Source organism: Triturus cristatus, chromosome 2_2 (assembly GCF_964204655.1).
Source record: "Triturus cristatus chromosome 2_2, aTriCri1.1, whole genome shotgun sequence".
Lineage (NCBI taxonomy): Eukaryota > Metazoa > Chordata > Amphibia > Caudata > Salamandridae > Triturus > Triturus cristatus.
The window spans coordinates 1,204,035,406-1,204,063,042 of record NC_140582.1 but is presented as its reverse complement, the minus strand read 5'-3'; positions in this window follow the sequence as shown (position 1 = coordinate 1,204,063,042).

Sequence of the window (27,637 nt, the reverse complement as noted above, 5' to 3'; positions counted from 1 at the left end):
CAACGAGGTCAGCTGAGCAAATAGCTTTCCCGGAATCCAGATTGGAAGAGTCCCAAAGTAATAAAGAAATCTGGGCAAAATCACCATTTTCACTAAGGCGACCCTGCCGGCCACCGACAATGGGAGAGTGCCCCAAAACTCAAAGCAGGTTTTCGCCCCTCTTATCGCTCGCCCCACGTTACCCTCTAACAAATCAGCGGGATCATGATAGATCCTGGTTCCCAAGTAAGGCAAACACCGGGATTCCCATGGGACATCCCCCTGGCGTAGCAACCCCTCTGGGCCCGTGGGAAATAGGCAAGACTTGGTCCAATTCACCCGGAGTCCCGCCACCCTCCCCAGCGTCTCCAGCAAACCCCGCGCCCCTTGTAAGGCCTCCCCAGCATTCGGCAAGAAGAGCAGTAGGTCATCCGCATATAATGCTATGTGCTGCTCTCGTCCCTCGACCAGTAGCCCTGGAAAATACCGCCCCAGCCTAGCATGAGCGGCCATGGGCTCCATTGCCAGTGCAAATAATAAGGGGGACAGCGGGCACCCCTGTCTCGTTCCCCGACCGACCGCGCATGCACTAGATATCAAGCCCCCCGTCCGCACCCTAGCAGTGGAAGCACTATAAAGAAGCGCCGTCCATTGAACAAAACGTTCCCCCATCCCAAAAGCCCTCAAGACATCAAAGAGGTAAGGCCACTCCAGGCTATCGAAAGCTTTTTCAATGTCGACCGCAAATATGCAGGCCTCCTCCTTGTCATAGGAGTCAGAACCCAAGATGCGCATCAGTCTGCGTACATTCATTGCAGTATTGCGGGTGGGAATGAACCCAGCCTGATCCTCATGGATCAGTTGCAACATATGGGGCATCAATCGACTAGCCAGGATACGACTCAAAATCTTGTAGTCGAGGTTGAGCATCGCCAGCGGCCTATATGAGGACCGTTCCCAAGCAGGTTTACCCGGCTTAAGAAGGGGAACTATGAGGGCTTCTCGCGTGGTAGCAGGGAGGGTCCCTTCTCGGCGCGCCCCATTATACAGTGCCACCAAGCAGGGTACTAGCACATCTGCATACGCTGCATAGAACTCGATGGGGAGTCCATCGGTGCCCGGGGTCTTGTTCCTAGCCATGTGCTTTATGGCACTACGTACTTCACCCGCTTCTACATCCCGACCCAGCGCCTCAGCATCTGCCGCCACAAGTTTTGGGAGCCCCGCACCCGGCAAAAATTCTGTATCTGTTGGACAACCAGGGCCCGCCCCACTCCGATATAGCTCTGCGTAGTACTGTAAGAAGTGGTCATTGATGCCTTTTTGGGTGTATAGTACCTCCGTACCCTGCCCCCTCAGTTCTGCTATCGGGGTCCCCCTGCGGGCCGGATTGGCCAGCCAGGCCAGCAATGCCCCTACCTTATCACGTTCCGCATGCGCCCTGTCCATGTAAGCTTTATAGTCAAAACAACGCAATTTCTCAATCTGGACTGCTAGCTCTTCCCGAGCCTCAAGAAGCCCCGCCTGTTCTTCCGGGCGCTCCGGTCTCAACCTTTCCCTATCGCGCACCCGCCGTTCTGCCGACTGGACATCCTGCAGTAACACTCTGCGTACTCCCACCACCTCACCAATGCATCGCCCCCGAACCACAGCCTTAAAGGCGTCCCATTCTACCACCAGGGATGACGCTGTACGGGCGTTAATTCGAAAATAGTCCTCTATAGCTGATCCAATGGTGGCACGAAACACCGGATCCTCCAGCGTGTCAGGTCTAAGCCGCCACGTGGGAATAGCCGGCCGATCCCGCAACCAGTGTAGGACTGTCAGCAAAGGATTATGATCCGAGGTTGTCCGGGCCAGGTACTCACTGTGCACCATTGCCCCATGCACATCAGGGGAACTAAGGATCGAGTCTAGGCGAACATGGAGATCGTGCATTGCAGAGAAATAAGAATAATCCCTCTCCCCCGGGTGATGCGCTCTCCAGGTATCAGTCAGTCCCCACTGTCTCTGCCAATCCTTCCGGACCTCTGCCATCCTACGCACAGGGGAATCAACAAGGGGGGGATGGGAACGGTCCATGCAAACATCCGTGATGCAATTAAAGTCACCCCCCAGGAGAACCGAGCCAATCAGCAAGGGGGCCAAAGCCCCAGAGAGACGCGCAAAGAAGGAAGCCTGGTCTGTGTTGGGGGCATAGACACTTCCTAGCACAATATCCCTACCATCCAGTCGCCCCGTCACTATCACGTATCTGCCTTCTGGGTCAACCACCTGCCCAGTGGATTGGAACGGCACCCCCGCCCGCACCCAGATCAACACCCCTCTGGCATAGGCTGAATATGTGATATAGAACACCTGTCCCCGCCACCTCCGCTGCAGTGCCAGCCCCTCCTGCTTGTTCAAGTGAGTTTCCTGGAGCAGAGCTATCTGCACCCCTCGTCGCCGAAGGTAGGCATGTATCTTATGGCGGCGAGACATACTATGCATCCCCCTAATATTCCAAGAGAGACACTTAATCCCTACGGCGGCAGCCATGACACGACAGCATTAGCACCATGCATCCAATTTCCCCTTGCGACATGCTTGGTCCCACCCCCCCCATCCCCAAATCCCCAACGCTCCCAACTCCCACACCCCAGGATAGGTTCCCCAAAACTAGTCCCCATCCAAACTAAGAAAAACAACAACCTTGTCAGCTTAGAAAGTGAGACGTGCGCAGACCCAAAGTGGAACTCAGAACCCCCCGCCAGCCCTCCCCCGCTACATATATCAGGACCAGCAACAGCCCTGTGGGAGCCCCATTAAAGCCAGTCACTAAGGGTCAAATCCCCCACATGTAATGGTTCATGGCCCCCTCACTCCTCAGTTCCGGGTTGCGACACAAATTGACCATCCTTGCCCTCCAGTCTCCGCTCAGCCGAACAATTCCGCCGTCTGCGGGGTTACCACCGGGAGCTCAGTGTCAGAATCCCCAGTCGTGCTGCCATCCAGGGAGACCTGTGAACCTCCCCTCGCTTGACCAGAAGAAACTGAGGCCGGGCTGTTGCTACCTCTGCTGATCTCTACCACTGCCCGCACAGCTCTGTCCCGTTCTAGGCGTGGATCCGGCACCGCGGGCGCCCCCGTCGGACTCGCAGCAGCTGAAGCTCCTCTCCCCTCATCGGTCACCGGCGACCGCCGGCCCGGGTTCGTCGGGCGAGTTTCCAACCAGCTCCACACGTCTTGCGGAGCGGTGAAGAAGAGCGTGCGAGAGCCATCCACCACCCTCAGCTTCGCCGGAAAGAGCATGGCGTAAGGAACCTGAAGCTGCCGCAATTTCCTCTTAACACCCACAAAGGAGGTCCGCTGCTTCTGAACCTCCCGCGTAAAATCCTGGAAGATCATCACCCTAGAGTTTCCAATCTGCAAGCGCTGCTTCTCTCGAGCCTTCTGCAGGATAAGATCTCTGTCTCTGTAATGCAGCAGTCGCACCACCATCGGTCTTGGGGGTGCACCCGGCTTGGGAGGCCTCGCCGGGACTCTGTGAGCTCTCTCGAGGGCAAAGAACGGAGACAACCCCTCTGGGGCCACCTCGGCCCGAAGCCAGTCCTCCAGGTACCGGACTGCATCAGCCCCCTCCTCCCGCTCCGGGACCCCCACTATACGGAGGTTGTTCCTTCGGGCACGCCCTTCACTGTCCTCAGCACGCAGCTCCAGAGTTCGTACTCTACCCTCCATCTGCGCCATAGATCTCTGCAAGGCAGTCATTCTATCCGGCACCTCCTCGAGCGTCGTCTCGGTCGCCTTCACCCGATCCTTCAATTTTTTATGATCGTCTTTCAACAATGCCAGGTCCACTCCAATGGAATCTATCTTTGTTTCGAGGGCCTCCCTGGAAGCTGTGATGGCCTGCATGATATCCGCCAAGGAGGGTCCGCCCGGAATCTCCGCATCAGGGGCTCTCGCCCCGACTCCCTCATCGTCCGGCCGGTGCTCCTGTGGTAAATATTTCTCCTTTACCGGGACTGAATTTGATACAGGAACATTATAAAATAGCTCAGTAAAATGAGAGGCAGAATCCGTGATATTAGAGTTTCAGAATGGACTTTATTCCAGTGGTCGATTATAATCGGATGCTTCAAGTTCCATCACCACGGGGGTTCAGGAAGTGAAGTACATACTTTATTGACAAGCAGTAACTTTTATAATACATACATTATAATGAAGTGAATACAGTAGGCGTAACAATTGATAAGGACATTGACGTTTGGTTTGCGTAACCGAAAATGGGTGTAATAATGAGTAAAAAGGAACATGATTGGCTATGATGTAATACATAGGTGGATCTATAAGATAATATTTGGTATTGATGCGCGCGCAGCAGTCTGACGTGTAATTGACGTGTAACTAGGGGGGTGACGGGGACTTGACATTTAGCTCTATATGTGGAGACGAGAAGTCTGGGGGGTCAAGTCAACCTAATCCCAAATCATATCTAACATCTTATGTTTAAAGAACTATGTTATCCATAAAAGAAGGACTCTCGGACAGAATCTATTCTATACTGACTGTGCGTGTACAAGCGTCTAAGTGTCTACACTGAATGCGAGGGGGTAGGAATATTCCATGGTAACAGGGCTATGAATTACTTGCATGAGGACAGAGAAGATGGGCCTTTTTGCTTGGTAACTGGAAGAATGTTTACTTAAGCTACTAGGCAGGAATGCGTCGGCTGAGGGGGAAGCAGATAATTCGAAGGTGAAATACAGTTCTTGGCAGAGAATAGGCTGATGTCAGGTTTCGTGAGCCGCGCAGAGAATGAAACAAAGTTCATGGTCACAGATGCAGGCTCGGGCTGGAGCTTTCAGAGGCAGAAGGCAAGAAGAGTTTGATGACAGAATCAGGGCCTACTTGCCTGGACTGTAAAGTGGCATAAGTGAACCATATAAAGCCGGTGGCCTTTCATATTTAGGAATGAAATATCCAGCCCATTTATGGCGGATCTGACAGAGGACATGTTGACGGTGGACGCACATGTGTTTGCGTCATCAAAACTGGAACTGGAGGGAACATACATGTACTTGCGACATGCACATAGAACCGTTGGGGTCCAAGATAGGGGACATAACTGACCAGGAAAATCCACATTTCCACATTCCCTCCTTGTCCCCTTCTTGCCCTTCAAGAGATATCAATCTTCATCAATCCATTGATCTGTTCATATAGCATCATTTGTTCTTCTTTCTTCTTCCGGGATCTTGAATGAAAATCTTGATGTGGAATGCACGATGTGGCACACAGACCACAAATTGCTGGTCCACATTGTAGACATAGACAGCAACTGAATAATATGAGAAGGCCAATACCTAGGAAGGATAAAACTCTCCATCCCCAGGCTGATACCGCATTCCAAAACCAACTGGACCAAGTCCAAGTGCCTGGGTTCTGGTGTATCTGGCTTACAATCTTATGAAGGCGAGTGATGGCTTTATATACAGATGGCGAATTTTCTGGTATGAATACGCAGCAGCTTGATCCGATGACCCTACAAGCTCCGCCTCTATCAGCCAGGATGACGTCAAGGACAAGGCGATTTTGAAGCACAACAATCCGCATAGCAGACTGCTCTTCTGTTAAATTGCCTAAGGCGGAAATAGTCTCATTCACTACTGCTTCAAGGGTTCTAGTTAATCTACGTATTAGCTTACTATTAGTAACAGTACCTATATAGGGAAAGATGCCTTTATTAAAATCTACATACTTGTCCCATGCCGTCTCAGTGTAATCGACAATGGGGAGATCTCTCCGTTCTCTGTTGTGTACTAAATGAATATTTCTATAATAATCAGGAGGAGCTAGGAAAACAGGTGGCAAAAGGAATGCAATGTAGCAGGTACCATCCCAATCTAGAGGTAGACGCATATATGCAGTCTGACCACATATAAAGTAGGAGTGGCGATAAGCTCTGAATGAAGATTTGCCTTGATCACTGAATTCTACTGTAGTAGTGCAATGACTATGGCCCATATGTATGGAACCAACCTTTCTTACACACAATTCACCTTTTGCTGGGAATACTGACATGGTGGGTAAGACTAGCTCAACTTCGGATACGACATTTAGAATCATGAGATTAGGTGTAAAATTACCTAATCCATATACTTCATTTTCTAGATCAGTTCCTGTTCTTTTGGGGCGACCCTCCTTGTCAGGGTAGCAGACTTTGAGTAAAACTAGGTTCAGGTTTCCCCATACCCAATGATCTTGGTAAACTGCTGTGTCTGAGTCTATGGAATTAATTAAACTAAACCATGCTCCACAGGAGCCATTGTGTGTAAATGGATGTGGAAAGAAAGGCAGGACTCCTTCATAATTCTGATAGGGAGGGAGTCGGCCACACACCCAACAATTGGTGGCGTTACTAGTCTGATGGGAATGATGTAACATACTAATGAAAGTGTTATTGCGCAGCGCATACTTGTAATGATTATTAAAAGACTCAATAAAAACAAAATTAATAATGTCACTATGCAGTGGCTACGCAGTGATTTACAATACGCCTGTCGTTTCAACATTTTTCCGGTATTTCCTCTACTCAGGTCCAAGGGATACATGTCAGAGACAATTCAACCGCTTCACCTTGGAGAGGACTTAAACAATCAAATTGCTCGACTGGTTGGGCCTAAGCTTTAGTTTGTAATTTTCAGATTTGTTCGGTTCAACAAAAGGAAGCTTTGTATCAGTCTGTGAGGGAGTGCAGGGCACAATGTCTATATCCGAAGGTAGTCCATGAAATTTCTTGATGTGGCTTGAATGAATCCAGCCCTTGCGGCCCTCGATCTTCACGGCTGTTCTTGTGGTCAACAGGACCAACTTGGGTGCTTTCCACCTGGGCTCCAGTTGAGTCTTTCTGTCGAAATTCCTCACAAAGACAAGATTACCCGGAACAACGTCATGGGGTTTCACCTCAGTGTTGTCGGGAAAGGCTGCAGCTACCTGTGAACGAGAAGATTGTAGTGCAGACATCAAGGAAGCCAAGTAATCTGTCAGCATATTACAGTCAACATCAGTTATTTTGCGTGGTATAGGCGTCCCCCACATATTCGGTGGTCTACCGAAGATCACCTCATACGGGGATAGCCCTGTTCTAGAGTGTGCTACCATTCTCATGTAAAAAAGTGCAACTGGTAATGCTACTATCCAGTCGACCCCTTTCTCTCTGCATATTTTGGACAGTCTGATTTTCAGTGTCTGATTATGTCTTTCTACGAGACCTGCTGCCTCGGGATGTCGGACACAGTGGAATTTCCACTGATATCCTAGCAGAAGTGAAACGTGTTTCATTAATTCGGATGAGAACGGCTGGCCGTTATCTGAGTAGACAACACGTGGTAAACCGTATCGTGGGAAGAATTCTCGAACCAACTGTTTGGCAGTAGTCGGGGCAGTGTAATCTGAAACCGGGTATGCCTCTGTCCAACGGGACAGAGCGCAGACAACTACGAGAACATATTTGAATCCTCGACATCGTTCCATCTGGATATAATCCATCTGTAGGACTTCAAAAGGGTGATCAGGAGGATGAAATCCACCCTGTTCTACGGGAACACTTTTTCCTGGGTTGAACTGACAACAGATCATACAGGTACGGACCTTTTGTTTTGCGGCTGCTCGTAAATGTTTATTGAACCAAATGTGTTGAATGCTGTCTAGCATAGCTTTTTCTCCTAGGTGTGCTGGACTATGTATAGTGTTAATTATGACTTGGACCATTGAATCAGGGAGGAACCATACAGACCTTTCCTTCATCATCCATCCTTGGTCCGTTTGGATCCCTCCTAATTCAGTCCATTTCTTTATTTCGTCCGGTGTAGCATGTGTCTGTATGTCAATTACGTCAAGAGTAGGATCTTTAACTGTCATGCAATGTGTCGGTGTCGGGACTATTGTCTTTGTCATGTCGGTGGTCTGAGTTTGAGCAGTCAGTTTAGCTGTTCTGTCGGCTAGATCATTGCCTTGGGAAATGATATCAGTAACCTTCGTATGGGCTTTACATTTCATAATCGATATTGCAGTGGGTAGATGTATTGCATCTAATAATGCATGAATGAGGGGTCCGTGCTGAATGTGGGCACCGTGGGAAGTTAAATAACCTCTCTCTCGCCACAGCACGCCGAAGTCATGTACAACTCCGAATGCATAGCGTGAATCAGTGTATATGTTGACTTTTTTATTCGTGGCTTGAATACAGGCTTGTGTCAGAGCGATGAGTTCTGCGGCTTGAGCTGACAAAGTATTTATACGATTAGTTTCAATGACTTCAGTATCTGTTGTAACTGCATAAGCGGCTACTAACTCTCCTGTACTTGTTCTCATGCATGAACCATCGACATAAAATGTCAAGTCTGGATCTGACAATGGAACATCGGTCAAGTCTTGTCTGGGTTTTGTTGTTATTGTAATTACTTCAATACAGTCATGGGCTAGTGGGTCTGTTCCGGTTACTGGCAAAAGTGTGGCAGGATTCAATGTGTTACAGCGTCTTATTTCTATATGTGGCTGAAACAATGTAAGTTCATACCCTGTAAGTCGTGCTACGGTCAAGTGTTGTGTTTGTGTTCTATTTACAAGAACCTCTACTGCGTGGGGTACTTAAACTGTCAATGGATGTCCTAACACTATAGCATCGCTTTGTCTGATTGCTAAAGCTGTTGCTGCCACTGATTTCAGGCACGCAGGCAAAGCCTGAGCTACGGGATCTAATGTACTAGAAAAATAAGCACATGGTTTGTGTGCTCCTGCTTGTTCCTGTGTGAGTACTGACAAGGCAGTACCTTCGCGTTCTGTAACAAAGAGTGTAAACTGTTTTCTGTAACATGGTGTTGCTAAAACAGGTGCTTGACATAAAGCTTTCTTTAGGTTTTCAAAAGCTTGTGTGTGTTCCTGAGTCCAAGGGAGAACAGTCGGTGTGGCTGCCTCCTGTGTTGTCAACTGAATAAGTGGTTTTGCTAGAAATGCATACTGCGGGATCCACTGTCTACAGTATGAAGTGAGGCCTATGAAAGCCCGCACCTCCTTTTGTGTCTTGGGTATTGGCATGTTAGCTATTAACTGAATGCGGTCGGGTGTAAGCTGCCTTCCCTCCTTGTCCAACGAGTGTCCAAGGTAAACAACTCGCTGGGCACAGAATTGCAGCTTAGAAGGGGACACCTTGTGCCCTTTTTCGGCTAGAAATTGTAAAACTGTCAGTGATGCTTTCTCACATTCAGGTTCGCTTCTTGCGGTGATCAACAGATCATCGACATATTGAAGCAAGGCAGTGTTAACTGGCATGTGGATACTGTCAAGTTCTCGTTTCAGTGCTTGGCTATAGATGCTGGGGCTTTCTGTAAATCCTTGAGGTGCGCGTGAGAATTTAAAGCTACGTCCATTTAAACTAAATCCGAACAAATATTGACTTTCCGGATCTATTGGGACGCTGAAAAAGGCATTCTTAAGATCAATTACAGTAAAGAATGTTGCTTCGGAATCAATAGCTGTCAGTAATGACGAGATATCTGGGACCACAGGAAATTGTGGCACAATGCATTTGTTTAACTCGCGCAGATCAATAACCAATCGATATACTGGCGGCGCTGTAGGATCTGTTCGTTTAAGAATCGGAATTATCGGTGAATTACATATATTGGAGTCTGTTTCTACAACTACTCCTTGGGCAATGAGTTCGTCAATGATTTGTAGTAAAGCCACTACAGCATCTGGTGGTAACTTGTATTGTCGCATTCGTGGTAACACCACTCCTGCCTTTAGCGTGACTCGATATGGTGTAATATTCATGCAACCAACATCAGTAGGGCCTTGTGCCCATAGATGTGTAGGTAAAGTCTGCAGTCGGGGATCCATGTCTCTAGATACATAGTGACCTTTAAAATCACGTAAAAACAATCTTACTCCTTCCGGAGAACAACATATTATGGCTCCTAGGGCTTTCAACGTTTTTATTCCTAACAAGTTTTCTGGACATGATTTAGTAAGCAGTAAATCTGTAATTCGGGTCAGAGGTCCTATCGTAAGTGGAAGAGGTTGTGACACTTCATTAACAATAGGTTTTCCTGAAAAACCAAGGGAAATATTCTGTGAGCCTGAGAGGGGTGCCCCTGGAACTTCACTACGTTTTATAGTTGTTCGACTTGCCCCTGTATCGAGTAAAAATTTTCTATCTTGACCTAATAATTTACTATGTACATAAGGTCCTTCTTGATCTACAGGAATCTCGATAAGGGGTAAGTCAACTTCCCTCTCTAGGCTAGTTCATGCGTAACGCTGATATTCGGGATATTCATACTGTGCGGTCTGATACATTTGTCGTGTTGTTGTTTGTGTGGCAGCAACAGGCAACGGTGGTGCAGCTGGCACAAACTGTATTGGCTGTTGTGCGGCTGGCATGGCCTGGGCATGCTGCATAGCTCCTTGTTCATTCTGATCTTGTCTGAGTGGCCGTGATCTTTCTTGTGTTTTACCTATGGCGATATTATGTTTTAAAACTGGACAATCGTGTACGTAATGACCTGGCTTTTTACAATAATTGCATGTCCCCTTCACAGGTCCTGCTGAATCGGAATGTGTCATACCCCTTTTATGTCCTTCAGCTGGAACTGTCTGGGAAACTAGCATTTTCATTTTTGTGTCTTTCATGCGTCTGTGTTCATGTTCTTGTTCCTCTTTAATTCTATTGTGGTGGTACTGTAACATTTGTAACATTTGTGTTGGAGTGTTACCTTGCCAGGTACTTTCGAATTTTAATACTCTATTCTTTACTGGGGGCAGGGCATTTTCTACTAATTTTGTTACAAACAGATGTGGGTATGATTCGCTACTTGCTTTTATGCCACTATTTATACCAAAACATTTTTCAAATCGGGCATAGTAATCACTAGTGTCTTCATCTTGCTTCTGCTTACAGGCTGAAATTGTACCCCAATCTTCCTTTTTCGTAGTTAATAAACGTGGCAGTACCTGTACTAGTAGACCTGGTAGTGCTTTAGTTTTGTCCCCAAGCCCCGAACCTGGACCTCGGGCCCTTTCTTCTGCTTCTAATGCTGACCATTCTATCTTTTGATCACCTACCTCCCACTCTTTTTCCTTGAGTTTCTCATAAATGCCAGCAGGCATCAACACCTTTAATATTGTCATAATGTCGGGGTAGGTATACTCTCCCATTAGTAACATGTCTTTAATTTCTCGGTGAAACCCCGCTGGGTCTTTGTCATGACTGGGTACTACTTTCTTCATTTCTAACAATTCTATTTTCGATATAGGCGTATATACAAATACGCGTTTAAACTCATTGTCCTCACCCTTTATTGGGTGCACTTCTCGTAAGGGATTCTGTCTATCTATGTGATACGTAGTTCTTTCCTTGACGGACAATGGAACATGTTCTGAACATACAAAAAGAATATACTGCTTTCTTGATTCTAGAATTTCTTTAATTAATTCAGTACCTGGACCTCTCCATTTATTCATAAGTAATTCAGTCAGTATGTCAGGCAAGGGACCAGGGTCCGAATGCTGACTCCGATATAGTATAATGAGTTGTTGAATCATATAAATCCCAGCTAACCTTTGTTCATCTGGGGTAAGATTCAAAAATGTGCGTACTACTGTATCATCACTATATTTTCCGGGACTGTCCACCCAATGGACAGCTGCCCTGGCTAAATCTTGTTCATCCATAGAATCGAGGAAATGATAACCCCTTCGTTCTCGGAGTAGTTTGTCGGCGGTTTGGAACGAATGCTCGTTAGACCTTATATTAATTATAGGTATTTGAAAATTCCTGTTATTATCTAGACATATTGGACGTATTGGGTCAGTATGGCATCTAGTCTGATTCCTATTACAAGATCTTCCTCTACCTACATAGGCTATGGTGTCTGACTGTCCTGTGGGCAGTCCTGACCCTTCTTCCTCGTTTTGTTCGAACTCGTCTACCTCTAATCGCTCTTCGTGTAGGCGTTCTATTTCTTTACGGATCTTTCGGCACATGGCTATTATACAGTTTTGTTTATCATGTCTCCCTTCCGATATATTCTGGCTCCATCTTGTAAGAATTTTCATTGCTTCCGGGTCTACCCCCGGTCGGTCTTGATTTCTGATCACACAGTTTATGAGGAAACGTAACAGTTCCCCCTGTATCTCTACTTTCTGGTATTCCATAGCTCTGTAAATACATTCTGGATCTCGCCCTGTTTGGACAAAATGATATATATTATCTAGATGCGCAGTCATTCCTGGTAACTTCGCTAAATACACTGCGGCTCGTCTGATACGCAATGATGCTAGGGTCATTTCGTCCTCCTTTCCAGGCACCGGGTCATATCTACAATCTATAAGAAGTTCCTTAAGCGCACGAGCACTAAGGAGTTTGGGTGTACGCGAATGCGCTGACTCTTGAAAAGTAAGTTTATTTATTCTGGGTGGCGTAGAAAAGACATTGGTAGCTCCTCCCGCGGCCCCATCTGGGGCGTCGGGTGTAAAAGGATTCGTCGAACGTGACACAGCAACTACAGGTGTGGACACAGCCATAGAAGTAGCTGTAGGAGCGGATACAGAAACAGATGTGCTTGCCGGAACTTGTGACTCGATTTGTTGCTGTAGGGATACGGGTACTGGATCTTGGCGTTGAACCTCCCTGGTATGCGGTCTATGTGGGGCGGAATTAGCATACTCGGGAGCTGCGTCATCTAAATATGAGGAAAGAAAAACATCTTCTGCGGTTCTAGGATGCCCCTTAGGATGTACCTTTATTGGGAACAATGGGGTTGGCAAGTCTTTTGGTGTTTCTGGAGTAGCCTTAGGTAATCCTTCGGCCAGAAGGGGATACATACCATTCATAAGGGCATTTCTTTGTCTGTCTACTTGTTCTGATTTTACTCGGATACCTTCCTCAATTAATAGATTCTCTCGAACTTTATTGGAATTCTCTTTACTCTTCTCCTCCTGTCTACGTGCTTTTTCTGTTCGTCTATGTGATTCTTTTCGCCATAAATCAACGGCGTCTTTCTGTGACTGTCTGACTTTTCTTTTCCATAACTCTTCCTCGACTTTCATGATGCACTCTGCATCCCAGGTCCCCGCTGTGGGCCACCTCTGACTTTCTGGTAATCCCTTGGTATAGTCTACCCATAAATCAAGAAATAATATAGCGTCTAAGCCATGTTTGTGATACATAAAGTGCCCTGGAGTGTCCCTAGGAGGAATAGGGACTGCTTCTTCGAGAACCCCTTTTCTGGTAGTGATCTGTCTTAATTTCGAAAAGAGCGGCATATTGAGAACTGACCTTATACTTGATTTTGACCTGATACTTGAATTCGAACAGACTTAATACAATAAACACGATAATGAACAGTCATTCATACCACGATATTCAGAACATACTTAAACACTTTAAACATTTAACATTAAACCTTTAACTGAAACAACAATGATGATCGTCTGCATAACTAATCACCAAGCTTAATTCTCGACAATAACTAGACAATAACTAGACACTTCGGAATACTTCGGAATACTTGATATACTGCTAAACAGTACAGATACACTGCTAAAACAGTGCAGACCGGATTTGTGTACCCAAACCCGTCTTGACCGGCACAACCTATGTGCACGTCAGAAATGCCTCCCCAGCAATGGTACTCACCGGGTAGCTTCGGAAACGGAAGGCCTCAGTAACTTGAACTTGAACCGGACCGGACTCGACTCGACTCGCCTCGTCGGACACTGGGCTTGACTTCGGACTGGTGGGTCTCTATATACCTCGGATCTTGCTCTCTCAGCTAGGCTCTGGTCGGGATACTTCGCACTTCTCACCGCCTCGTCTGGGTGTTGATCGCAGTCTCAGTCGCCCCCGCTTGACCGGAGGGAGATACAGGAAATCCTGCTGGTACGCGTTATTGTCCGTCCAGCTGTGGCAGGAGACCGGGCCTGCAACGCACCGCCGGCGCGTGAGATGAGAAAGTGTCCCTGTTCGGGCGCCATCATGTGGTAAATATTTCTCCTTTACCGGGACTGAATTTGATACAGGAACATTATAAAATAGCTCAGTAAAATGAGAGGCAGAATCCGTGATATTAGAGTTTCAGAATGGACTTTATTCCAGTGGTCGATTATAATCGGATGCTTAAAGTTCCATCACCACGGGGGTTCAGGAAGTGAAGTACATACTTTATTGACAAGCAGTAACTTTTATAATACATACATTATAATGAAGTGAATACAGTAGGCGTAACAATTGATAAGGACATTGACGTTTGGTTTGCGTAACCGAAAATGGGTGTAATAATGAGTAAAAAGGAACATGATTGGCTATGATGTAATACATAGGTGGATCTATAAGATAATATTTGGTATTGATGCGCGCGCAGCAGTCTGACGTGTAATTGACGTGTAACTAGGGGGGTGACGGGGACTTGACATTTAGCTCTATATGTGGAGACGAGAAGTCTGGGGGGTCAAGTCAACCTAATCCCAAATCATATCTAACATCTTATGTTTAAAGAACTATGTTATCCATAAAAGAAGGACTCTCGGACAGAATCTATTCTATACTGACTGTGCGTGTACAAGCGTCTAAGTGTCTACACTGAATGCGAGGGGGTAGGAATATTCCATGGTAACAGGGCTATGAATTACTTGCATGAGGACAGAGAAGATGGGCCTTTTTGCTTGGTAACTGGAAGAATGTTTACTTAAGCTACTAGGCAGGAATGCGTCGGCTGAGGGGGAAGCAGATAATTCGAAGGTGAAATACAGTTCTTGGCAGAGAATAGGCTGATGTCAGGTTTCGTGAGCCGCGCAGAGAATGAAACAAAGTTCATGGTCACAGATGCAGGCTCGGGCTGGAGCTTTCAGAGGCAGAAGGCAAGAAGAGTTTGATGACAGAATCAGGGCCTACTTGCCTGGACTGTAAAGTGGCATAAGTGAACCATATAAAGCCGGTGGCCTTTCATATTTAGGAATGAAATATCCAGCCCATTTATGGCGGATCTGACAGAGGACATGTTGACGGTGGACGCACATGTGTTTGCGTCATCAAAACTGGAACTGGAGGGAACATACATGTACTTGCGACATGCACATAGAACCGTTGGGGTCCAAGATAGGGGACATAACTGACCAGGAAAATCCACATTTCCACACTCCCCCTCGTCGTCCTGTAGGGCCGCGAACCCTTTTCGCCTCGACGACCGACCCATCGTAGGCGCCACTTCAGGGGCCTCTCAATTGCACCCACTCCAGCAGATGCGGGCTAGAGCAGTCTATCCAGCCGACGAGGACGCCACAGCAGGCCAAGGTCCCTCGGTGCCCGAAGGGCTGAGCCTCCCCACTAGCTTTTGACACTCTGGACCAGCCGCGGCCCCGACTCCACACCTCCCCTGGGCCAGTTCAGTGGACGAAGCCCCCCGTCGCACCTCCTCCACAATATCAGGGCCCGCCAACCAGTCACTGCACTCCACAGGCCATCCCAGCTCACTGTCCACAAGCCCCAGCCGCCGCGCTCCTCCGGAGTAACCGCAGCGCACCTCCTCCACGTCTCACCGCTGCGTGGTCCCTGGGCGAAAGTGTCGTTGCAGGCCCAGCACCTCCCGCGCTGCAGCCCTATGCGTCCACCTCGAAGACCACGGGAAGGGACAGCCGTCGATCAGTACCACTCAGCCTCGTGGAGCCAAGCCCTCAGCTAGACATCGTCCCCTGTAGCGCGCCGCAGTGGCAATGGCAATGGGGGCCATCCCTCTACACGCCGCTAGTATATAGGAGCCCTCCAATCGCCGCAGTTCAGTCCCAGCAGGTCTCCCCTATGCTCCGGTCCACGCCAGGCAGCCAGCCACCGCTCCCTCGTCTGCCCACACTCGTGTACCTCACCGCTCGCTCCGGTCCTCAGTGGCTCGCTCTGCTCCAGCCACTCCGAGCCGCCATCTTAGGGTCAGGCAGCAGCCACCCTTGTCCGCCGTTCGCCGCGCTCACCAGGCTCCTCGGGCACCCCTGTTCACATCCGCCGCCGCCGATTCAACCGCCAGGCTCCTCACTACGGGTCCAGACCCCGCGCCGTTGCTGAGGGGCAGAAGGGGACGGAGACTTCAGCCGCGACCCGCGGCCGCCATCTTGGGCTGCCCGATCACCAGCGCGGCGCGACTTTCACACGGTCGCACAGCTTCACCAGGGCGACTCCGCTGCCACCGGCTCGTCCACGCAGCCACCAGGTCTCCACTACTGGGGTGAGGAGAAAGGGATCTCCCCCAGCGACTCAGGATAATTGAAACCGAGGGAGGCCGCGGAGGAGCTCCGAGATTCCCGACCTCCTACATCGGCGTCTGGCCACGCCCCCCGCTATTGCTAGCATTGATACCGAGTTCTCCCAAACTACTGCGAGATTGGAGGATGTCCTGGGGGCCAAGGAAAGTAACGGCCAAGCAACTAGATTACACGAGTCCTTCTTTAAGGGACTGCGTGGTTATTTTTTCAAGCCAATAAGCAAGGGCAATAAGCCTCTTTCTAAGCGATCGAGGTGGTACGATGAGGAGTGTAGACGAGCCAGAGGTAATTTGACACAAGCCCTCTCTAGCGGGAATAATACATGCATACAACTAGCTAGACACTCTTATAAGAAGTGCATTGCCCAAGCGAAAAAAAGATGGGACGAATTGTATTGGCTTGATTTGAAGGAGGCTTGTTACGCCAGGGACACTAGAACGTTCTGGAATGTGATCAAGTGGAACAGAGGTGGCTCGCCTGAAAATCCATCAAACCATGTCACCCAAGAGGAGTGGTTGGGGTACTTCAAACCCCAATATGCGTGTAATCCTCTATCCAAATGCTTGGGGTCGACACCATATGTCTTCTACTCGCGTGGTCCCTTTAGTATAAAGGATGTTTTAGCTGCCTTGGCCTGTGTAGCTGCTGGGCGGGCACCGGGTTTGGATGGGGTCCCATCTGATCTCTTCCTTAATAACAAGCCTTCCTGGAGCAAGTACATCGCTTTAGTGGCTAATGCCGTGGCCGAAGGTGCCCCAGTGCCCAAATCCTGGGGGGGCGCTATTATAATCCCTATTTTCAAAAAGGGAGATAGAACCCTCCCAGGAAATTATAGGCCCATCAGTCTAATTGACAGAATCCAAAAGGTCATCGGGAGGATGGTATTGAACGAGCTTCTGACTTGGATTGAAGATAATAGGATACTTTCCAGTTTCCAAGCTGGTTTTCGTAAATTTACCAGCACTGTGGACCAGGTGTTCCGTTTTGTGCAATTGCACTGGAAGGTAGTGACGTTAGGCAAAGGCAGTCTCTACGTCGCTTTTGTGGACTTAAGAGCTGCCTTTGACCTTGTCCCTCGGGAGCAACTCTGGAGGGTTCTTGAAAAGCTTGGGCTTTCCTTGGAACTTTTGACCTTAATCAGGCGGCTCCACGAGCCTAATTTTGCAAAAAATACAGTGGGGAGGCCCGGGGGATACAACTCCCGAGTTTCCGGTTGAGCGAGGTGTGCGCCAAGGCTGTGCCATGGCACCCACGCTCTTCTCCCTGTACATCAATGGAGTAGTTGATTACATGCTCCGAGTCAACACTGATGCTCCTAAGTTGGCCGGAGTGACTACTCCAATATTGATGTTTGCTGACGATACTCTTATAGTATCTAAAACTCCGAGTGGCATGCAAAGGGCACTGATAGTTTTTGATGACTTTTGCAAAAATCATGGCCTAGAGGTCAATGTGGCCAAGACTAAGCTCATGACCTTTAATCCGCATCCAAGTTATAGAGCAGGAAAACTCATAATGAACGGCCAAATACTTGAGGAGGTTAAAAACTTTGTCTATTTTGGTATGCATGTGGCACAAGATAATAAGTGGAATAGACATTTGGAAATGTCTACGCTGAAATTCACTCAGATAACGGGTACCCTGATTAGCGAGTACAAAAAATCCTACACCAAGCCTGTTAAACCCGTGCTTCAAGTATACGAGGCAAAGGCCCTAAGTTCAGTGTTGTATGGGGCCGAGCTCTGGGGTTTTGACGTATCACCATCTTTATCAGTCATTGAAAATAAATTTTTTCGCAGTATAGCTAGTCTACCACAGAGCACGCCCTTGGTACCATTACGTTACGACTTAGGTAGGAATGCCATCAAGGATCTAGCCAAACTCCGGCCGGTCCTATACTGGAGGAGACTGTGGACCACCCCGGAGCTCCAGCCTTATGCAATGGGCATTATGGACGTAATGCAGGCCGATACGTTCCATGAGATCGGGTGGCTCAGGAACCTCCGGGAAACTCTGATAGACCTGGGTTTGGAGGGGCTATGGAGCGACCCAGTTGCTGCTGGGTTCCCCGCGAAGAGGCTTTTGAAAACGCTCTATTGGGAGCGGGTAAACCATCGGGTTTGGAGTGATTCTATCTCCCCCACGATGACCAGTCGATTTTTAGAGGCAAAGCACACCCCAGTTTTCGAACCTTATTGGGATTTGATCGCCCAGCCCAGAGATAGGAAACTCTATTTCCAATTTAGAGCAGGCTCTCTTCCACTTAGGGCTCTAACTAGCGGGTGGTTTGGTGTAAGTGTAGGATCTTGTCCCGTCTGTGGTGCTAAAGAGGAATCAATTGCCCACTTTCTGTTTGTTTGCCCTGTATATGCCAATCCCAGGCGAATATGGCTTTCTCCTCTGTGTAAATCATTGGCCACAAGGAGTTCTGCTGTTGCTCTAAGAGTTCTAAGCACAAGCACTCTTCCAGTTCATTCAATCGCCTTAGCCAAATACTTGGGCTGGGCATGGTCCCTAAGGCATAAGGCTCTCGGGGTAACCGTGGGAGCGTCCCCGCAGGGCTCCGCCTTTCGGTGACATTGGCTAAAATTCCCCGTCCTTTTTTTTTACTGCATTTTAAAAAATTGACTTCATCCTCAGTCTGCTGATACGTTTAATTCTTTTTTTAAACCTCAAATTTTAGGTATTTAATGAACGATTTTATGTATTTTATAGGGAACGTGATTTACAATAATTTTGTTCTTGGTATATGTTTGTGTCTTGTATGAATTATTTATATTCGAATAAAGACTATGATGATGATGATGATGATGGTAATAAAATATTACTTCTAGAACAACATCGGAAATAACCTATAGCTAAAGTAATGTTATAGTTAGGTAAAATGTTCAGTAACAACATTATGTTTTAAACTCTAAATAAACACAGAAATTCACCAGTTATAGGTATAGTTATCTCAAGTAACTATAACTCGGCCCATAAGGTAACTATAACTCGCACACTTGCCATACACTGCTAATTATCCCGCATATTACATCACTCATGACATCTTCTCTGACATCATTGATAATTTCACTATAACATCTGCAATGAAAATATTTATGAGAAAACTGTGCATGGTGGGGATGCGAGTTATAGTTACCTTAGGGAAGAGTTGTAGTTACTTGAGATAACTATAACTATAACTGGTTAATTTCTGTTTTTTTTAAAGTTCAAACCATTCCATTGTTAGGGAACATTTCACCTAGCTGTAACATTATTTAAGCTTTGTTGAAGTGCTATGGGGATAAATATCTTTATTTCTCCTTTGTTATTTCCTCTTACTAAGTGTGCTACATTATGCAGCACACATAGAAAAAGGAAAATGCTTCTGATGATTGTTTTTGTGCAGGGAGTTGCCCCTTTCTGCACAAAAACAATCCTGCCTACAATGCAGGCTCCCTTACACCATGGTGCAACGGAGCCTGCATTGGAGCGGGGCAGCAGTTTGTGCTCTAGCGCAGGCAGCGAGAAGGAATGTGCCATTTAATGTTAAATAGGGTGCTTTCCTGCCCTCTCCCTTTCACACAGTGCAGCGCAGCAAGGCGGCTTGCCGCATTGCATGAATATTTGTTAAATATGCCCCTTAGTGTCCATGTTGAGGAGCATCATCGGCCTGTAGGTGGTGTATTCATTGGTCAATTTCCCTTCTTTGTGAATAAGCACTATGCTAGCCCGCCTCGGGTCCCTAGGAAGCATTCACATTCTCTTGGCTTCACTATACATGGCCTTGAGAGGGGCTCATGTTCTTAGATTTCATGCAATTCAAAAATTCTGATGGGAATCCATTGTGGCCCGAGGATTTCTTAATTGTTAACTGGGTCAAGGCTTTGGACATTTCTACACCTGTTTTCTGCACCTCCAGGGAGTGTGGGCTTCCTCCTCCAGCTGTGGGACAGGCATATCTTTAATGAACCTTTTCCGATCCCTTGGGTTCTCCTCAGCTCATGACTGATACACACTGCCGAGGTAGTCCGCAAGTTCCTGCACAATGTCACCTGACAACTCGGCCTGAGTTCTACCCTCTCTACGCACCCTGTGGACCCACATTTGTTCTTCCTCTCCTTGAGCTAGCCATGCCAGTGGCATTCCTGCCTTGTTGCCTACTTCGTATTACCTGGCTTGTTCATTTTGATATTCAGCTATTGACTCTTGGGTGGCCAGGGGTCTATACTCATCCTGTAATAGATCTATACGCTGCGCAAGCTCTACCGTGGGAGAGGCCACATACTCTGACTCTTCTTGTACTAGCTTATTCTCCAGTTCTATACATGCTTTCCGTCTCACCTTCCTTTTCCCGGCCACTTGTGTTATTAAGTGCCCCTCATAACTACCCTATAAGCTTCCCTCAAGTCAACATTGGAGTCCACCGTGCCAGTGTTCTCCTGGAAATGGTTGTTTGTTGCCTGAATTATTAACCGTCTCATCTTCCAGTCTGTCAGGTCCCATGGGTCCAGTCTACATTTCGCCCTCACTTGAGTCTGGGTGGTCTCTTCTCTGATGTCCCTATAGGTAGATAAACTGAGTTCCTAAAGACCCCACCCTGTGACCCAGCACTACAAGTATTCCACTGTAAACTGTGTGTGGCAGTGAAAATCATGCCTTGAATTTTTGAAAGACGTTTCCAGGAGGAAGTGTCTGTAAGTTACAGTTTATGAAGAATTGAATGCGGCTGAGCACTCCTTGGTTTGACAACCCTAGCTGTTTTGTGTCAGGAGCCAGGTCAGGAGTCTACAGTACAGAGATGCAGCGCGTCTATTGCCGCACACTTGTCATTTCCTAAGTCACAAACAAGCTCCTGCTTTGGGGAGAAAGATTGAAGAAAAAGAGAAAGCGCGCTGTTCTGGGGAAGGATGAAATGAGGAGTCGCTGGATTCATTTCTTCATGAGAAGGGCAAAGGAGGCGAGGGGGCTTTGCTCTCTGTAAAGCAGAGGGGACACGTAGAGGCTGCTTTGTTCCTTCTACAGCTGGCAGTGAAACAGGGACGGAGTGAACTATAGGTTCACCGGCTGTATGGGGAATATTTCAGTCTCCGTTTCACTGCCTCCTCTAGAAGGAACAATGCAGGCTTTACTTGTCTCATCTGCTTTTCAGAGAGCAAAACCGCCTCATTCGTCCCTCTTGTGAAGAAATTAATCCGGAGACTCCTCATTTCATCCTTCTGTTTTGGAAAGCACAATGCATCCTCTCCTCATTTCACCCTTCTGCTGTAAGAAGAATAGCACGGATTTACTGCTTCCCCCTCCTCCTCGGCTCCTCCCAGAGCCGTCTTTGCTAAACACGGTGCCTCCAGCAGGTTACGAGAACAAGCATTTGTAATTAAATAGGTCTCGCCTTTGTGAGAGTTTGAGCTATTGGCATTGTAAATGAAAATGCCTTTCATTTATGTGTTTTGAAAACCTCTGATTTTTCGTAAGCAAATCGATGCCTAGCCAGCTTGCAACCGGCTCCTAGCATCACTTTGCTGTTGCATGTCCCGTCTCCTGTATCTCCTCGCTGTAGCCACTTTCGGTGCTTCCCATTCTGCCGCTGTCCAGCCAATACCACTGATGAGTCATTCTGCACCTTGGTTCATCATGTGGGTTCTCGGGTACGCCGCCTGTCCCAGTGAGCAGTTGTCATGCTCATGTGCTGCCTGCGCTTTCTTTTTATTATAGGTTGAGAAAACAATTTAAGTGTAAAGGGGCATATTTACAAGCAGGCGATAAAAAATTATCGCCGCTTTTGCAGCCGTTTTCGGCCGAAAAGTGGCGATAAATAAAACGCCTAATTAGCAAGGCCACGCTAACACGTGAAACCTTGCTTTAGCGTGGGGATTCCTAACGCCCAGCTTTGTATCTCTAATGAGATGCAAAGTGGGAGTTCCTGACCTAACATGTCAGGAGAAATGTTTCTAAGCGATATTTCTCCTATCATCAAGCCCCACGCTATGAGGTATAGCGTCAGGAAAAGTAGCGATAACCCCTGTTATCGCTACTTTCCTTATGCCTGCTTCAGGACTGACTTAGCCATGATATCCTATGGAGGGTGGATATCATGGCTAAGTTTGTGAGTCCCTATCAGCAAGCTAACGCCACATTGCGTGAGATTATCACTGGGTTTCCAGCGATAATCTCACGTTAGGCAGTTAGCATGAGGATTTTTATCACTGAGGAGATAAGCGTTGCTAATAGCACGCTATCTCAGCGATAAAAATCCACGTTACCCGGCAATAATTATCCTCACGCTAAGAGCGCTGAGCGATAATTATTGCCAGGTGTTGCTGATATGCCCCTACGCCATTGAGAAATCCTCAAATATGTTTTAAATAGGTCGCACTGATTTCCACCCAAACCTGTGAGCATATTTACAAGGCGGCGCTAATAAATTATCGCCGCTTTTGCGGCCGTTTTCGGCCGAAAAGCCTAATTAGCAAGGTCACGCTAACGCGTGAAACCTTGCTTTAGCGCCGGGAATCTTAACGCCCAGCTTTGCATCTCTAATGAGATGCAAAGTGGGCGTTCCTGACCTGACATGATAGGAGAAATGTCGCTAGGCGACATTTCTCCTATCATCAAGCCCCACGCTATGAAGCATAGCGGCAGGAAAAGTAGCAATAACCCCTGGTATCGCTACTTTCCTTATGCCTGCTTCAGGACTGACTTAGCCATGATATCCTATGGAAGGTGGATATCATGGCTAAGTTTGTGAGTGCCTATCAACAAGCTAACGCCACATTTCGTGAGATTATCACTGGGTTTCCAGCGATAATTTCACGTTAGGCAGTTAGCGTTAGGATTTTTGTCGCTTTTGAGATAAGCGTTGCTAATAGCACGCTAACTCAGCGCTAAAAATCCACATTAGCCGGCGATAATTATCGCCGGTTGTTGCTGATATGCCCCTCTATGCTTTTAACAGACTCCCAAATCTGCGGAATGGAGCTTGAAGGAAGAAATGCTTGTATGGTGTGCCACACGTAAAAGAGAGGGCTTGAAAGAATGAATGTTGGATCTGCCAGAGGGAAGATACTGAAGGAAGGAACGTGTGGCCCGAAAAAGAATAGCGGAGAAAGACCTACATATATGGGGGCATATCTAAAAGGCGGCGTCATAAAATTATCGCCGCTTTTGCGGCCGTTTTCGGCCGAAAAGCGGCAATAATTTTATCGCTATATTAGCAAGGTCACGCTATTGCGTGAAACCTTGTTTTAGCGCCTGAATTCCTAATGCCTATCTTTGCATCTCTAATGAGATGCAAAGTGGGCGTTCCTCTCCAGGATAACGGGAGAAATGTCGCTAAGCGACATTTTTCCTATTATCAAGCCTCACGCAAAGCAGCATAGCGGCAAGAAAAGTAGCGATAACCTCTGTTATCGCTACTTTCCTTACGCCTGCTTCAGGACTGACTTAGCAATGATATCCTATGGAAGGTGGATATCTTGGCTAAATTTGTGAATCTCTATCAGCAAGCTATCGCCACATTTCGTGAGATTATCGCTGGATTTCCAGCGATAATCTCACGTTAGGCAGATAGCGCTAGGATTTTTATCGCTAATGAGATAAGCGTCGCTAATAGCTAGCTATCTCAGCAATAAAAATCCACGTTAGCCGGCGATAATTATCCTAGCGCTAAGTGCGCTTAGCCATAATTATCGCCGGTTGTTGCTGATATGCCCCTCTATGCTTTTAACAGACTCTCAAATCTGCGGAATGGAGCTTGAAGGAAGAAATGCTTGTATGGTGTGCCACACGTAAAAGAGAGGGCTTGAAAGAATGAATGTTGGATCTGCCAGAGGGAAGATACTGAAGGAAGGAACGTGTGGCCCGAAAAAGAAAAGAGGAGAAAGACCTACATATATGGGGGCATATCTAAAAGGCGGCGTTATAAAATTATCGCCGCTTTTGCGGCCGTTTTCGGCCGTTTTCGGCCGAAAAGCGGCGATAATTTTATCGCTATATTAGCAAGGTCACGCTATTGCGTGAAACCTTGTTTTAGCGCCTGAATTCCTAATGCCCAGCTTTGCATCTCTAATGAGATGCAAAGTGGGCGTTCCTGACCTGACATGATAGGACAAATGTCGCTAGGCGACATTTCTCCTATCATCAAGCCCCACGCTATAAAGCATAGCGGCAGGAAAAGTAGCAATAACCCCTGGTATCGCTACTTTCCTTATGCCTGCTTCAGGACTGACTTAGCCATGATATCCTATGGAAGGTGGATATCATGGCTAAGTTTGTGAGTGCCTATCAACAAGCTAACGCCACATTTCGTGAGATTATCACTGGGTTTCCAGCGATAATTTCACGTTAGGCAGTTAGCGTTAGGATTTTTGTCGCTTTTGAGATAAGCGTTGCTAATAGCACGCTAACTCAGCGCTAAAAATCCACATTAGCCGGCGATAATTATCGCCGGTTGTTGCTGATATGCCCCTCTATGCTTTTAACAGACTCCCAAATCTGCGGAATGGAGCTTGAAGGAAGAAATGCTTGTATGGTGTGCCACACGTAAAAGAGAGGGCTTGAAAGAATGAATGTTGGATCTGCCAGAGGGAAGATACTGAAGGAAGGAACGTGTGGCCCGAAAAAGAATAGCGGAGAAAGACCTACATATATGGGGGCATATCTAAAAGGCGGCGTCATAAAATTATCGCCGCTTTTGCGGCCGTTTTCGGCCGAAAAGCGGCAATAATTTTATCGCTATATTAGCAAGGTCACGCTATTGCGTGAAACCTTGTTTTAGCGCCTGAATTCCTAATGCCTATCTTTGCATCTCTAATGAGATGCAAAGTGGGCGTTCCTCCCCAGGATAACGGGAGAAATGTCGCTAAGCGACATTTTTCCTATTATCAAGCCTCACGCAAAGCAGCATAGCGGCAAGAAAAGTAGCGATAACCTCTGTTATCGCTACTTTCCTTACGCCTGCTTCAGGACTGACTTAGCGATGATATCCTATGGAAGGTGGATATCTTGGCTAAATTTGTGAATCTCTATCAGCAAGCTATCGCCACATTTCGTGAGATTATCGCTGGATTTCCAGCGATAATCTCACGTTAGGCAGATAGCGCTAGGATTTTTATCGCTAATGAGATAAGCGTCGCTAATAGCTAGCTATCTCAGCAATAAAAATCCACGTTAGCCGGCGATAATTATCCTAGCGCTAAGTGCGCTTAGCCATAATTATCGCCGGTTTTTGCTGATATGCCCCTCTATGCTTTTAACAGACTCTCAAATCTGCGGAATGGAGCTTGAAGGAAGAAATGCTTGTATGGTGTGCCACACGTAAAAGAGAGGGCTTGAAAGAATGAATGTTGGATCTGCCAGAGGGAAGATACTGAAGGAAGGAACGTGTGGCCCGAAAAAGAAAAGAGGAGAAAGACCTACATATATGGGGGCATATCTAAAAGGCGGCGTTATAAAATTATCGCCGCTTTTGCGGCCGTTTTCGGCCGTTTTCGGCCGAAAAGCGGCGATAATTTTATCGCTATATTAGCAAGGTCACGCTATTGCGTGAAACCTTGTTTTAGCGCCTGAATTCCTAATGCCCATCTTTGCATCTCTAATGAGATGCAAAGTGGGTGTTCCTCCCCAGGATAACGGGAGAAATGTCGCAAAGCGACATTTTTCCTATTATCAAGCCTCACGAAAAGCAGCATAGCGGCAAGAAAAGTAGCGATAACCTCTGTTATCGCTACTTTCCTTACGCCTGCTTCAGGACTGATTTAGCAATGATATCCTATGGAAGGTGGATATCATGGCTAAATTTGTGAATCTCTATCAGCAAGCTATCGCCACATTTCGTGAGATTATCGCTGGGTTTCCAGTGATAATCTAACGTTAGGCAGTTAGCGCTAGGATTTTTATCGCTGATGAGATAAGCGTCGCTAATAGCACGCTATCTCAGCAATAAAAATCCACGTTAGCCGGCGATAATTATCCTAGCGCTAAGTGCGCTTAGCGATAATTATCGCCGGTTGTTGCTGATATGCCCCCTAATTTATAATCAACCACTTAATGGGATGCTAATAAACCGGGCCAAATCTAAAGTTATTGTAATCAGCAACCAAATCAAGGGCCTTCCGCGATGGCATTTACAAGGACAGTCCTTGGACACTGGCTGAATACAAACACCCAGGGGTGTTATTCGACGGAAAGGCTCTTTCCAGTCTCACAAATCTGAAATCTCACAGAAAGGCATGCCCTGGCACAGGCTCTTCGCACCCTGTATAATATTGTGAAGGGCCCAGCCCTTTCTCTGCTCTTAGATTATTCTTCCCTCTCTGACCTCTGGCGGGGAAGCACAGCGCAGCCATGACACAGCACACTTGGACATCACAAACTCGAGCGGGGAAGCACAGCGCAGCCATGACGCAGCACACTTGGACATCACAAACTCGAGCGGGGAAGCACAGCGCAGCCATGACGCAGCACACTTGGACATCACAAGCTCGAGCGGGGAAGCACAGCGCAGCCATGACGCAGCACACTTGGACATCACAAGCTCGAGCGGGGAAGCACAGCGCAGCCATGACGCATCACACTTGGACATCACATACTCGAGCGCGCACAGGAGTGCTTTCAGTGCCTCACAAACACAAATTTGTCTCAAATTTAGAATTGCTAAATAAGCAATAGCTAGACAAGGAGCCTCCATCAAACGGCTAAAAACTTCAATTCCAGCTGGGCTTTCAATTAATACAATATTATGGTCGATACTAGAGAACTGCCCTTCAATGCCGGGTAGGTTAAACCTTGACTCTGCCTTACAAACTTATGGACTGGGTTCCTGCACGGCATGGGCGTCCGCGGGGGGTGCAAGGAGGGGCGCTTTCCCCCCCGCTCGGAGCGCCCCTCCTTGCCCTCCCTGCAGACGCCCATGATCATCACCACGAGGTGTCTTCAATCCCTCGTTCACCCCTCTTTTAAACTGTGGTAAATTACTTGTTTGCTATTCTCCACTGTACTGCTCTGTTAGAATGTTCATGACATCATAGAATGCCTGAGTGCCTCTCTGGGTGAGTTAGTCAGTTGGTCAACTCAGGCTGAGCTGTAAGGAGCTTGCTCCTGGTGGGGCTATCCTTGTACTATCTAACTTCCTCCTGTTATCCTGACCACCTATGATGGAACCAAGCTACCAATAAAGAAGTAACCTACATGAACAGATGGACTCTGTATCTTCCTTTACAACATTTTGGCGACGATCTTAAGAACTGACGCGTGCACTAAGGAGTAAGGACTACTAGGAACTAAGGAACCAAAAGACAAGGAACTAAGGACTTTAAGGACTTTCAAAACGTCAATTGAAACATAAAAGTAACGCCCTGGTCAGCCCCACCAGTGTCCTGTA